The sequence below is a fragment of the Rhinichthys klamathensis genome, unplaced genomic scaffold (assembly GCF_029890125.1).
Source record: "Rhinichthys klamathensis goyatoka isolate OS25496 unplaced genomic scaffold, OSU_Roscu_1.1 h1tg000185l_1, whole genome shotgun sequence".
Classification (NCBI taxonomy): Eukaryota; Metazoa; Chordata; class Actinopteri; order Cypriniformes; family Leuciscidae; genus Rhinichthys; species Rhinichthys klamathensis.
The window spans coordinates 79,681-95,002 of record NW_026606713.1 but is presented as its reverse complement, the minus strand read 5'-3'; the positions used below and the strand labels follow the sequence as shown (position 1 = coordinate 95,002).

Genomic DNA, 15,322 nt, shown 5'->3' with positions numbered 1-15,322 from the left:
TGATTAGTGAAGCTGGTGGAAGTGAAATTGAGCCACAACCTGAAACATCACAGGGCTTTGAATTGAGTAACGATGACAGTGAGATGGTGGATGACGATGCTTGTTCGGAAATTTCTGATTTTGGTTCCCAAGTTATGGGGGAATTGTATACATTGCAGGAAATAAATGATTTCTTGGATGTAACTTTTGGTAAAATAGTTGAAGTAAGCGACTTTTTCCCGGATGTGGATAAGTTTATAGTTTCGGTTATTGTGCTACAGAGAACGGTAAGCCATGATGAACTAAGTAAGAAGAAGAGATATCGTTTGAAGAAACTCTTAATGAAATTACGTCAGGGTAAATCTCGTGCTTCAAATTATTAAAACAATGATTAAGTTGCACGGGGTGTCTCTCTTACTATGGTTTCTTTTTCTATCCTTTTTATCCTTTCATTTTTCTATGGAGTGTCTGAGGGTTGGCTCCTTAAATATAAATGGGGGAAGAGATAGGAAGAAACTGGCAATGGTTCAGAATTTTTGAAAATAAAACAGATTAATGTTGCCTTTTTACAGGAAACGCATACTGATGATAATAATGAAATAGAATGGGGTATGTGGTGGGATGGAAAGCTCGTTCTAAGTCATGGGTCAAATAATAGTGCTGGAGTTGCTATTTTATTTTCAAAGAGCATGAATGTTAATATTTTAAATGTGGAGGAAATTGAAAAGGGGAGGATTATAATAACAAAAATAGAGTTTGGAGGTTTTTTGTTTGCTTTTGTTAATGTATATGCCCCGAACAATGGGTCAGAAAGGGTTAGGTTTTTTATGAAATTGAATGAATCTCTTAAACAAATTGATGATTGTGTGTGTATCATTGTAGGGGGAGACTGGAACTGTACAACAGATTTCACTGTTGATAGAAATGGTGAAGAACCTCATAATCAATCTAGTTTAGTATTATCCAAAATAATGGAAAAAAGAGGTTTGGTAGACATATGGAGAGTAAGGAATGGAAGGGAAAGACAGTACACATGGGTTAGAGTGACTGACAATATTGTCTGTGGGGCTAGATTGGACCGGTTTTATCTTGGAAAAATATGGAATAACAGAATAATGAATGTTTTTCATTCACCAAATGCCTTTTCAGATCATCATATGGTTGGTTTAGATCTTAACATGAAAGAATTGTCGAGACGTACATATTATTGGCATTTCAATGTTAAACTGTTACACGATGGTTTGTTTTGTGAAAGATTTACAATGTTTTGGAATGAGTGGAAATTGAAAAAGAGTTGTTTTGAGAATATTAGCCAGTGGTGGGAAGTGGGAAAAGCCCAAATAAGAGTCTTTTGTCAGAATTATACCTTGCATTCTTCATCTCACATTAAAGTAACAATACAAAGATTGGAAAGAGACATTTTGCGGTTAGAAAAAGAACTTATCGATAATTCTGGAACTGTGCAGCAAAAATACTTTTTGGAAAAGAAGAGAATGGAACTTGGATCTTTTTTACAGGAAGGGACTAAGGGAGCACTGATTAGAGCAAGGTTCTGTTCTATTAAAGACATGGATGCTCCTAGTTCTTATTTTTTTAACCTGGAAAAGAAAAATGTTCAACAGAAACAGATGTACCATCTTCGTTGTGCAAATGGAACTATAACCTCTGATCCGGTGAAAATCAGAAAAATGGCAGTGAATTTTTATGCGTCATTATATAGTAAAGAACCATGTGACTCTAAAAGTACTGAGGAATTACTGTGTGATTTACCAAAGTTACCAGATGGACATAAAAAATTGCTGGACAATGAAATTACTTTTAAGGAACTCACAGAGGCAATGCAGCAATTATCTTCAGGTCGGTCTCCAGGAATAGACGGACTGCCGGTTGAATTTTATAAGCAATTTTGGAATGTCATTGGAGTGGATTTGTATGAAGTATTTTTTAATTGTTTTAAAGAAAAGTCACTCCCGTTAAGTTGTCGTCGTGCAGTCCTCTCATTGTTACCAAAAAAAGGGGATTTATGTTTATTGAAAAATTGGAGACCAGTGTCCTTACTATGTCTGGATTATAAGATACTGTCAAAATGTCTGGCTAATAGAATTAAGCATTGTTTAGAGTTTTTGATTGATAAAGATCAAACGTATTGTGTCCCAGATAGGTCAATTATAGACAATATTTTTGTGTTGAGAGATTTAGTTGACTTTAGCCACTTTAATAATCGTGATCTTGGAATTTTGTCATTGGACCAAGAAAAGGCTTTTGATTGGGTGGATCATGGGTATCTGTTTAATGTTTTAAAACACTTTGGTTTTGGTGAAACGTTTGTATCATATGTAAAATTGTTGTACTCCAATGTGTTTGTCATGGTAAAGGCTGGTGGGGGCCTTAGTGCTCCAGTACCTATTGGCAGAGGGATCCGACAGGGCTGTCCACTGTCTGGGCAGCTGTATAGCCTAATGATTGAACCTCTCCTACATAGACTAAAAAAAGATTTACAAGGTGTGTCATTCCAAAATGGAAGTGAAAGTGTAAAATTGGTTTTGTCCGCTTATGCAGATGATATTACGGTGTTTATCACAAGGCAAGAGGATATTAGAAGGTTAAATGAGAATATTAAGCTTTATGAAAAAGCGTCCACTGCCAAAGTAAACTGGGAGAAAAGTGAGGGTTATATTATGGGTCAGTGGGATGAGGTAGGACATCCAATACTTCCAGGTGGCTTGAGATGGGGAAGGGAAGGTTTAAAAGTTTTGGGGGTTTTTATAGGCAATAGACAATATCAAATGAAGAATTGGGAGGGTATGCTGGATAAGGTGTCTGCCCGATTGTCTAAGTGGGAATGGCTGTTACCACAGTTGTCTTATAGGGGGAGAGTTCTGGTCGCCAATAACCTGGCAGCCTCTACACTGTGGCACAGGTGTGTAGTCATGGATCCACCTGAGGACATAATATGTGAAATTCAGAGGAAATTGGTCAACTTTTTCTGGAGTGGCGAGCACTGGGTCCGAGCATCAGTGATCTTTCTGCCAGTTTGCGAGGGAGGACATGGCTTGGTGGATGTTAAGAGTCGTATCCACGCGTTCAGATTACAAGCAGCAAAAAGATTTCTTTATCAAAAAGACTTATTATGGACTCCTACAGCATGTGCCATCTTGCAGAGGGCAGGTGGGCTTGGTCTTGACAAACACCTGTTTTTAATGAGACTGGAGGAGATGAGTTTGTCTGAAATTACACCTTTTTATCGGACAATGTTTCATGTTTGGAGGAATGTTTTGAAGGTGGACAGAGATAGGAGCAGTTCTATTTACTGGGCTACTGAGGAACCACTGTTTTTTAATAACTTGATCCAGACAAGACTTTTGTCCTCAGTGAGTGTGCGAGCATGTCTGCTCAGGAATGGTATCGTGAAGCTGGGTCATCTAATGGATAAAGATGGATGGAAATCTGTGGAAACTATTAAGGAAGTGACTGGTTTACGATCACAGAGACTTGTTTCAAAACTGATAGAGGAAATCTCTCTGGCAATACAAAGAACTTATGGAGAAAGTATATCAATAGCACAAATGTTAAACCAGAGTGACGTGAAAAGTTTTCCAAGGATCAGTATTTCGTCACTAATGTGTGATGAGAATGAAGGGGAAGTTGCCGATTCAATCTTGAATTCCCAGACACCTCAACTGGAGTATCTGGACTGTGCTTCAAAGAAGGCGCTTTACCACACAGCAGTAAAGGTGATACATCAGAAGTCACTGAAGAGACAGAAAGCTTCTAGATGGCTAGGGTTGTTGGGACCAGACTTCCTTGTAAGAGACAGGTGGAGGACCCTGTACAAACTCCCTGTAGAGAAGCGGACCGGTGATCTGCAGTGGAGGATAATACACGGGGCGATAGCTACGGACAGGCATGTGGCGCACCTGAACCCAGCAGTGGGGGGGGCAGTGTAGGTTCTGTGGGGAGAGTGAAGATGTAGAGCATCTGTTTTTAAAATGTAATCGATTAAATGATCTGTTTGAATTACTTGCAACTTGGTTTCAGGGGTTTGCGGAAGAATTTTCAGACAAAATATTTATAGGGGGTTTGAAGTATAGTTTTTTATTAAGAAGGAGAGTATGTTTATTGAATTATTTAATAGGGACAGAAAAATTGGCCATATGGAAGACAAGAAAGAATAAGGGCCTAGAGTTGGCAGCAACGAATTCTAGTGTAATGTATATGAGTCTGGTGGCAGCAAGATTGAGGATGGAATTTGAATATTACAGTCTCACAAATAATGTACCTGCTTTTTGTGAAATGTGGTGTATTAATGAGGTTTTATGTGTTGTACATGGTGATCAATTGGTCTTAGGTTTTTAAAAGAATATGTATTTTTACTTATTTTTTTATTTAAAGAAAAGGTTTTATTTCCCTTTCAATATTGTTTGAATTAGTGATGTAAAAATTTGTACAAGTTGATTTGTTATAATAAAGGCGAACTTAATCCTCTCTCTCTCTCTCTCTCTCTCTCTCTCTCTCTCTCTCTCTCTCTCTCTCTCTCTCTCTCTCTCTCTCTCTCTCTCTCTCTCTCTCTCTCTCTCTCTCTCTCTCTCTCTCTCTCTCAGACGTGACAGACGAGATGCTGAGTTTCTTTCTCACGCTGTTTCAAGCTCTGCGTGTTCAGATGGGTGTAGCTTTCACAGAGCAGATCATTCAGACGTTCCTCAGCATGTTCACCAGGTGACCTCGTCTTCCTCACGCTCACTCATCATCATGTGTCACTGCGTACACTGATGCTAACCGATCCTCATGTTCCTCAGGGATCAGCTGGCCGTCAGCATCTTACAGGAGGGCAGCTCGGGATCCAGAGTGGTTCAGAAGTTTCTCAAGATTCTGCAGGTGAAGCCACTTAGTGTTTGAGTTTCAGTGGTTATTAACCCTATGAAGCCCACTGTGTCATATCTGATACACAGTCTGAGGCCTCTAAATTATCAACATGATAAAACTGTTGTACACAATCTAGTACATGCCCTCTGTCTGATTGGTAGTTTATAGTTTTTTAGTAAGTTAAAGGCCTTTCGGTATATTATACAGTATGTCCACCTTCGGGTTTTTTTGCTGTGAAATCTTTACTGAAGTAAAAGCAAAAATAACTTCTATTGTTGTTAGTAATATTTTAAGATGAACTGAAGCAACTTAGGTTTACTTGATTATTCATAAATATTTTCAGAATATAAAACATCCTAGTTAACAGATAGTTAAAAGTGAGAATTGGACCCTAAACTAAAGTGTTACCCAAAACGTTCAAATGTGAGTATCAAATACATGAGGCTTTTGAGGAACATTAATTTGTTCATCTCTGTCATCATTGTATTGCATTGTGTTTTAAAACTACCAATATTTGATCATAAAACTAAGCATTTAAATATAATTTTACTAAGACATTATTTGGAGATATAAAGTGACAATTGATATTTGTATGTATTTTATGTAAGTAGTCTGTTATGCTGGTATAAAGATTTTCATTAAAAGCTATCAGAATTTCAACTTATTTTGACCATATAAGTAACATCTGCATCATATAGCATATTTCTGCTCAGTTTGGGCCTCTAATTAAAATTGAAGTGTTTTTCCTCCTCGAGTATGTGCTTCATATTCTCACTATATCAGGCAATATGAGTCATAAAAGCCTGATGTACCAAATATGATACTCAAAAAGCACACGTGCAAACTTTTATTCTCTCTCCCTAAAGGTTCAATTAACTCTTCCATTCAAAATATAGTTTTTTTTTTCTGACTTATTTCATGTCAAGCATTACAGGATTGAACATGCTGTTCATCTTTGCTTTATTGTCTCAGGTTGTGGTTCAAGAGCCTGGCCAGACCTTCAAGCCTCTGTTACCCAGCATCCTCAGCCTTTGTTTGGACCAGGTTTACCCAATAGTGGCAGAGGTACGAGACATGAATTAAGACACCCCACCTCAGAATGCTTATGGTTAAAATCCATTTCCCAGCATCACTTGATTTTCAGCATAACATAATTTTCAGCAAAAAAATAAATAAAAACGTCAACAATGTTTGCCATAAATTTACTGTAAGGAATAAACATACATTTTATTACTCGTTACCGTATATTTGATCTAATTTTCTCACAATGTACTGATAATCACCATAAAAACACAGTTTGCACAATAGAAAGTCGCATGATAAATCAGAGTTAATTGTAAGTGACATGACACTAAAATTATGCAATAAACAAAAATAACAGAAACTGTAAGACAACACACTCATAACAGAAACGATACGAAGAAACAAAATTTACACAATATAATCATGTGTTGTGCCTCGCTGGGACTTCTGGGAATAAACGTTTACTGTTTTTCACTGTATATTATACAGTAATTCATAGTTTTTACTTGCAAAAACTGTAAATTTGACAATATTTTACAATAAAATTACATATGTGATGTTGAAACATGTAGTTCTCCACCATATATTGTAAGATAACTTCGTTACCATAACCCACCTCTTTTTCTGACAAACATTTTTATAGTCTAGAAGCCATAATGCAGAACATTTAATTCATTAGCATTTACAAGACAAACACTAATCATTGTTTAGCAGAACAAAGAGTTTAGCGATTTAAAGGTACATTAAAGTCACCATGAAATCAAAATTGACTACTTATTTTATGGAATATTGTAGTATTTATTATATTATATTGTACTATTATATAATTTTTCCAATCAGTTAATCCAATCAATTCCAGATGGATAAAATGATGTTCGACCCTATTTTTGGTTGTTTGTATTTTAAAAAAAAAACTTCTGAAAAGCCGTTTCACTAGTATATATACGTCACAATAGAGAAGAAAAGATTATTGCAACTTTCATGCCGACTTTAACGGTCTTCTTTCTGTAAGCTCCTGTAATTCGCTCCTCTTCACCTCTGTGTTCTGCAGCGCTCCTGTCCGGATGTGAAAGCTGAGATGTTCGAGCTGCTCTTCCAGATTCTTCATCAGAACTGGAGGTTCTTCTTCAAGAGCTCAGTGTTGAGCAGCGTACAGAGAACCGGAGCGGAGGAACTCATGGAGAACCAAGCGCAGTTCACGGCTGCCATGCAGGTATCGACCGCACGCGTGTCACTGCCCTCAGAGCCTGGGTTACAGCATGACTTAAAGACACACTGTGTAAGAGTTGTGGATCAAAATATTCAAAAACCACTACAACAATGTTATATATCTTTTTGATTTGTGTACTTACATTATCCCAAATGTTTCTAAGAATGTTTAAATCCAGAGAAATAAGAAGTTTTAACCAGGACACGGTTAACCGTCACCTATCAATGACATCATACCCTCGATTTCCGGTTATATTTTGTAGAAACCATGGAAACACCAAAGACGCTTTATTATATTATGCGTTTTATTAGAAAGGTGAGCAACTGTTTGGATACATTCATCAACAGAAAACGAATCATTGTTATATAGCTCAACACAGTTAGTCTTTTTGTTTAATTCTTGATTTACTGCGAGTGCCATATTGACTAGGGCTGTCACTTTACGTTCGAAAATCAATTGACCTATGGCTAAGCCACGCCCCCAAACGCGATGAGCCAATCACAGTGCGCATAGCTAACCCAATACACTCGGACATTCTCTGCTTCCACGTCCATTGAAATGCATTGCAGTTTTCATTCGTTTTTATGTTTTTTCTTGTCATTTTAAGTTTAAAATGGTCAAACGGTGTGCATGGCGTACATGCAACTCCGACACTAGGTATCCCGAGAGGCAGGGTGACGGTGTGTATTTTTTACCCTTTCCCAAGCCACATCTTAACCTAGATAAGTGTCTGCTCTGGATAAAGTTATGCGGTAGACCACAACACCAACTAAACGTGGATAAATTAAACAAGGATGTCTACATCTGTTCTAAGTCAACAACGTATTTGAACGTTATCTTTAACATCTCTAACGTAACGTTAGCCTAACATTAGAAAACGTTGACGTTAGCTTCTAGCTGCGTTGTACATAACAAATGTTGGCAATGTTGTGCTGAAAGATTCATGTTAATACTGCAGTGCATGTACAATGCTGATTCTCTATCTTGTTGTCTGAGATGATGGTGATGGCAACGAGATGCGGTTTATCACGTTTACACTGTGACCTGTACATTTTTGCCTGGAGCTGAAGCTTTTCATCGATTAATATAACCCTCCAATGAATAGGTAAGGCCCTTTGGTGACTTTGAGATTATATATAATCTTTCTGTCTCCAAAAATCATCAATTGCCTCCCGTGAAATGTCTCCTACTGTGACAGCTGCCATAGCGCCCGTCACCGAATGTTGACTGTTTGTCCGAGTGAGTGGAGGGGGCGTGGCTTAGCCATAGGTCAATTGCACAATCGATCGGACCAACCAACACAAGTTTTACAATCGATTCATTTAACACTTATGTCTCAAAAATCGAACAGGATTTTTTCACAAAAGTGACAGCCATAATATTGACCATGTCTAATATCGATCTCGCTCACTGTGCAACAAGAGTCTCATATAGCAGATAGTATATATCAGCGGTCCCCAACCTTTTTAGCGCCACGGACCGGTTTAATGTCAGACAATATTTTCACGGACCTGCCTTTAAGGTGCTCCTAAAAACGCGTGGAAAACGCTAGGCGCGAGGTTGCACTCCGGAGGCGTCTGTCGTTGCTAAGCAACCATCAGCTGCGCTCTCCGTTACAGCAAGGAAATTTCAGCAATGGATTTCCACCACCGAAAAACCCTTGCTGTAACTCTGTTACAAGATTTATTTACTAAGAAGAGTAAAAAAAAAAAACGCTGCAGTGTTTGGGTGCAAGACCGTGCAACCGATAGGCCTACTACAAAAACGCAAAAACCATGGGGAATTTCACCAGCTGATTCAGGAGCTCCGCCTGGACAATGGGAGGTTCAAAGCCTATTTCAGAGTGGACAAGGACCAGTTTGATTATATTTTAAGAAAAGTTGGCCCAAGCATCAGTAAACGGAGCTTCTGCCGTGAAACTAACTTATCTCTCCTGCGCAACGGCTCTGTATTTGTCTGAGGTTAGACTATAACTGAAGTGGTCATAAAACACCAGAAATAGCAAACACATACACATTTATATATAGAATATAGAACAATTCTGTATAAACAATGATGGATTTAACAAGGAATCAGTTGTGAGCATTAATATTTTTAGTAAAAATATTTTTTACTAGTAACTAGTGCAGCAGTTTACAGTGTGGAAGATGATTGGTTGGTTCTTGTCACGTGACCTAAGTTTCGGCTGTAGAGGTGAAGACAACAACTCCCATGATTCCACCAAATCAAGGAATAAACGACCTCTAGTGGCGGAAAGTTACACAGTGTGCCTTTAACCAAGTGTGCTGTGCTGAAGCAACCTCTCTTCCATGTGGATCGAAGTGTGTGCCCTACAAGACATTTTGTTAGTCGCTATGTTCCAACTTTATTTTATTATGTTGTGTTATTTTAGTTTTATTATAATTGTAATCATTTTTTAATTAGCTTTTATTTATATTTAGTTTTCGTGTTCATTTTAGTTAAATGTTTTGTCATTTCGTTTGCTTTCATTTTGTTATCATTATTATTTTAACCATTTAGGTTTACTTTATTTTTATTTCAGTGTTAGTGTTAATTTTTCTTCATATCCAGTTAATTTTGTACTTCAACTTATTTCAATTTATGACTAAGTCAGGGCTCCAGACTGCGACCAAATTGTTTCTTGCCAGTGCGACTAAATTTTGTTAGAGGTCGCACTGCTGCGACACCGCATGGCCAACTGATAAGATATTCTGTTGCATATGAAAATGCAAATGCATTTGAATTCGTTGCAGTCTTGATAACATCGCTGTGAGATAAAGTGAGAAGCAAAAATATTCAGCACCGAATTCTGTTTTATAAACCATATCCGATCAAACAGCGCTGACGTGAAAACCAGGAGAGACATTGTGCCATGAACAAACAAGTTAAAGAAGGCTTTCAGTCCACAAATCAGCAACATTCACCATGGATTTACTGCAGTAACACTAACTGTAACCATGATATTGTGGCAGAAAAAGTCAAATGTTTTAACATTATTCATTTCAGGGTTCGTACAACTTTTTGAGAGTGAAATTCAAGCACTTTTTTCAACGACTTTTAAGTGCTTCACACTTTTTCCAGCACTTCAAAGCTCTAAATATGATCCTATTTAAATATTATTTAAATATTTAAATATTAATTTTAATAAAAATAAGTAATATCAAAAATTAAAAATTAGGTTTTTACATGTTACCGCGAAGTAATTTATTTCAATTAACGGAAATGTTTTTAATAGTTTCAGTTTTATTTGACCAATATAACCCTGCTGTTTGGTACTGAAATCCCATAGCTGTATAATAATTATTTTGTCTTTTTACTTTCTGTAAATTATTTTGCAGTTCCCAGACATTTTTTACAATACAAGACATAGTTTATAGTGTCCCCGTCACTATACTGGGGCGTTAGGACCCACACAGACCACAGGGTGAGCACCCCCTGCTGGCCTCACTAACAGCAACCTGGTTTTCTCAGAAGGTCTCCCATCCAGGTACTAACCAGGCTCAGCCCTGCTTAGCTTCAGTGGGCAACCAGTCTTGGGCTACAGGGTGATATGGCTGCTGACGGGGGGTATGGGCGGCGCCATCTTGGGAAATCCTAACCCCGCCCACCTTCTGGCCAATCCATATATGGGTAAAAGGGCGGGCTTTGTGTGAGACTGAGCCGGCCGGTGGACGCGGCGCCTCTTCAGCCAAGCAGCCTCAGCTATCTGTACCGTTACAAGATCGACTGGCAGACTAGGCTACTTTTTACAACCAGTATCATTCTTATGTTGAAACTCCTTTTCCTCGGTTTTCTGAAGCCTATATGTAAAACGCATTTGCAGCTGCATAGCTCGCTCATAGGCTGTGCTGCGGTAAACTGCACATCCAATGGCGCGGGCGCCTCTGACGTGCGACCAACTCGCTTGCAGATCAGTCTGTTCTTATGTTACATTTATTCATTTGGCAGACGCATTTACAGTGTTTCAAACGTCAGTTATAACCATCAGTAAAGTACCTCGGACGCTAACTTATCTGAGGCGATTTAATGCTAACTGTTGCAGTGCCACTGCCCACAAACATTGATGCTAAATAGTGCTAACTACGTGAAATAGTAGTGGAATGTCACTTACCAGAAAAAAGGAGCGAAGTACTCCTGGTCCTACAGTGTCGGTTAGTGCAGTTTATAGCAATGCAACCCATGTTATCTACGATATTTCAATACAAATGTTCATAAAGGATACTGAGGTGGTATGATGTGTTGTGTCAGATCATGGCCGAGACGTCAAATTTCAGGAATTCCACTCCACTCAGCCCATTATCAGCTGTCAATCAAGCTGTCAATCAAAGTTAACCACGCCCTTATTTGTCATACATTTTATATCTAAATACGATCTAAACTAACGAGTTAGAAAAAAATTCATCCCCCTCACAGTTGTCAGGCACTCGGAACCTATCGAAAAATACAATAAAAGTCCATGGGACCAACCTGTAAAAACATGAATTTATGCTGTGAAAACGGACATTTTAACATGGGGTCTGTGGATATTTGCTCCCTTTTGGGACCTTCCTCTAGCGGATTTTCGATGTATTGCAGTTTTTCGCACTTCCGGGTAGGCTTCATTTTTCAGATTAGAATGTTGCCGCTTGGTAGGGGACCCTGTCGAATGGAACGCACCTACAGCTGTCTGAAGACATTTTTTAACTTTGATTAATAAAATCAAAGTTATCTTCTTTTTAACTTTGATTAATAAAAAGTTAAAAAGAACATAATTTATTTAAAATAGAAATCTTTTGTAAAAGTATTTCAAAAACATTAAAAATAGTAATCAATGTTTCCAAACTTTTTATTTTTTATATAAATTTATTTATTTATTTATTTTCTCTTCCTCTCTCTCTATGGAAATTAGAGTGCAATACGACCAGGACATTTTTAAGACCGGTTTGGATGATGATGTCATAGGTGTACAGTGTTGCATTGTGAACCGTCTTCATGTTTTAACACGCAAGTCACGTCTCTTTTTCCCTGTCTTCTCCGCCCCTCACAGGACCTGCCGTCGTTCTCTCAGGGAGTGTATCGTATCGTGAACGATCTGCGCTTCTACAGACTGTGCAATGGAAGTCTTCCAGCGGGAACACTGAAACTATAGCAGCGCATCACGCCTGTCACAGCCAATCCCGGCCCAGCTTCTGCTAGAGGACGCGGTCACTGCTTCAGTGCTCATGTGTTTCCTTTCACACGGGCCAGCCTGAGATCTCAGTGCCGGCGTGTCCTGAGAGCCGCACGGCTTCTAGCGTCAGCTTGTTTTATGTTTATTTCTGCTAGATTTTACACGTTGCCAATGATCAAGAGGCCAAAGTGGAGGTTCAACAGATGCTGTCGAGAAACTCTTACAAAGTCAGCCGATGCGGTTCGGGTTTCACTGTTGTGTTTATTTAAATATGAGCAGTGCTTTCCCAACGACCTGTTGTTTTAAAAGGACTGGTGTAACTGAAAGCACACTTATTGTGTTGAAATGAACAGACGGCGTTTGAAATGCAGTGTGTAGAGTTGAACGAACACTTCTCAAGACGCTTCATGTGGATGTTCATACGGCTGTTGTTGAGTTCTGAATGGTTTTAAAGTGAACGGGTGCAACGCAGAACACTGAACTTTTCTTTCTCTTAAATGTCTGGTTTTATCAGTCTCTGGCTCTCACATCTTTTTCATATCATTCCATCCTGATCCAGGAGAAACAAACCTTCAATAAAGTTTTATAATGAAATACATTCTTTGTCTTTCTCGTTTTGTTTCTGTATGTGTTATCTTGTTTTCTCACACAGCAGCAATGCATGCTGGGAGCAATGGGTTTTAAACTATGGTGTCTCCCAGCATGCATTGTGGCACGAAGCATGTCACCATTGTTAAGATTCATATGCAGATTATTGATGTCTGTGTGAGTCCAAATGAATCAGTTTAAAAAAAAAACTTCAAACAAAGTCAATGTACAGTCAGATCTACAATAATACACATATACACACAGAAAACCAGACAGCCAGGGGGAAGAGAAACATAAATATATCAAAGGATTCAAAAACAGAAACAGTTTTAAGTGCTTTCTTATTGTGTGAGTGAAAAATACTCTATATACATCTGCATAAATCTTACATTTATGTATATGGAATTTAGCAAAAATGATATTTATAATATAGTATTCTTTCCTTTTATTTGAGGGGATATTAGTAAAAGTGTGGTCAATATTGTCAATTATAAAACTAGACAAATCTTTCCAAAATGTTCTTACATGGGCGCAATGCCAAAAAAAATGAAACCGGTTTCAGCCAATGTATTGCAAACCGAACAGTTCAGATAAAAATAAAATAATTTACTAGGTAGTACCTGTGTAAGATTATAAAAGTTATTTCCTTAATTTTATTTTCGAATAAATACTTGTTTGGTAAATTCCAGATGGTCTTCCATAACAAACATTCAACCAGTCTTTTACAATAAACAATACAGTCTTTGTCAGTATATGTCTTTTTGAAATAATGAACAGTTCGGCCTGGAGACAATGTCTTTTTGAAATTGAAATTAACATTTAAGACTCCGGGGGCAAAACAAAGTTTTTCCAGTATCAAATAAATGAAAGTTAGAAAGAGGCGCAATAATGGTTTGAGTGGTTCTGAGTAACGCCCAGACCGCTGTGGGAATCACATCCGACAAGAGAAACTCCCTTCATGGAAATCTAGAAACTCCGAATAAAAGTCCTTCTTGATTTAGTAATTGATCTACTCGTATTAAACCTGGCGAAACCATCTTTCAAAAAAATAAGGATTTAAAAAAAAAATATATATATATATATATTGCAATTGTTCCAAATGTAATATCTATGAGGTAAAAAATGCTATTTGATTGTTGTCATATTAATAAAAAAATATATAAAAACATGTCTGTAATTAAAGTAAAAGTGATTTATAAACAGGTTGTTCGAATGGAAATAAATAACAGTACTTGTGGGTGTCTTGTTCATTATATTTATTTTCATATAAAAGCAACAGAACTTAAATTGCATCATCAACACTGAACATGAGTGTGAATCCTGTGATATCCGTCCACTACAGCCGTTAACTCTGAACACACACTATATGATACTCATTTGTAAAAATCAAGCAAATGTGAGCTTAGAATTATACAATTCTATCTCCGTTTAGGGTAGTTCTGAGAAATCCTGGCACATTTGGAAATGGGATTTTTTAAGATGGCCCAAATGGAGACAGAACCTTGTAATTCTGAGAGCTCTGATTCTCTATCTTCACTTTTACAAATAAAACCTCACATTTCAAAGAATAAATGTATATAACCATTGATTTTAATCAATTTATATATTTATAATACATGCACACAGCTTGTAGTATATAATATATAGTATAGTATACATCAAAGCCAAGCAAGTTTGTAAGAAGAAAAAGCTTATTTTTATTTTCAAAGAACATGGACATGGAAAAATTACAGCTAAACAAAAAGTTTTTTCTTAAAAAAAATGTATTATCGTGATATAAATGGGGCAACTTTTATCAAGACACCAATAATCTAGCAAGCTTAAAAAGCTAGTTAGCGTGCATTTATGGATGGGGAGTAAGTTAGAAATTGGTGTTATGTTAGCTAAGCTGCAGTTGCCCATCTACAAGGATACAAGGATGTTTATTTGTCACATACATAGATTTACAGGTGCAAAACTGTAAGCGAGCTGTTGCTGAGCTAGTAAGCTAATGCTAACGTTCGCTAGCAAGCTAATGCTAATGTTCGCTAATGCTAAACTACCTTGGCAAACAAGCTGGTGTACATTAGCTAGCTAATGATATGTGCTTCAACTACCGATCTCTTCTAGTGCTGGCGTCTGTACATTTACGTCTTTTGGGCGCCATCGCCGGCTAGAATGTACATTTCCAGAAGAAAATGTGAAGTGGTGCTTGCAGTGGCAAAACTCACCGCTCAGTTGCTAGAGTGTGGTACATTATTGCATACGAGCCAACAACCATGTCTGTACGATGTTCTGGTGCTGAGATATGTCTTATTCATGTGTTCAGGTGGTTGCTAGGGTGTTTGGGTGGTTGCTAGGCGGTTGCTATGGTGTTCAGGGTGGTTGCTATGGTGTTGCTAGGGTATTCTGGATGGTTTCTAAGGTGTTCCTAGGTAGTTGCTAGGGTGTTCTGGGTTGTTGCTATGGTGTTGGTAGGCAGTTGCTAAGGTATTCTGGGTGGTTGCTAGGCAGTTGCTAAGGTATTGTGG

The 15,322-nt window shown here is 37.8% G+C and overlaps 1 pseudogene; it reads left to right on the top strand.

The window, feature by feature from the left end:
- LOC130095104 (exportin-6-like) overlaps positions 1-12,822 on the top strand; it is a 55,886-nt pseudogene extending 43,064 nt beyond the window's left edge.
- Positions 12,823-15,322: the final 2,500 nt, after the last annotated feature.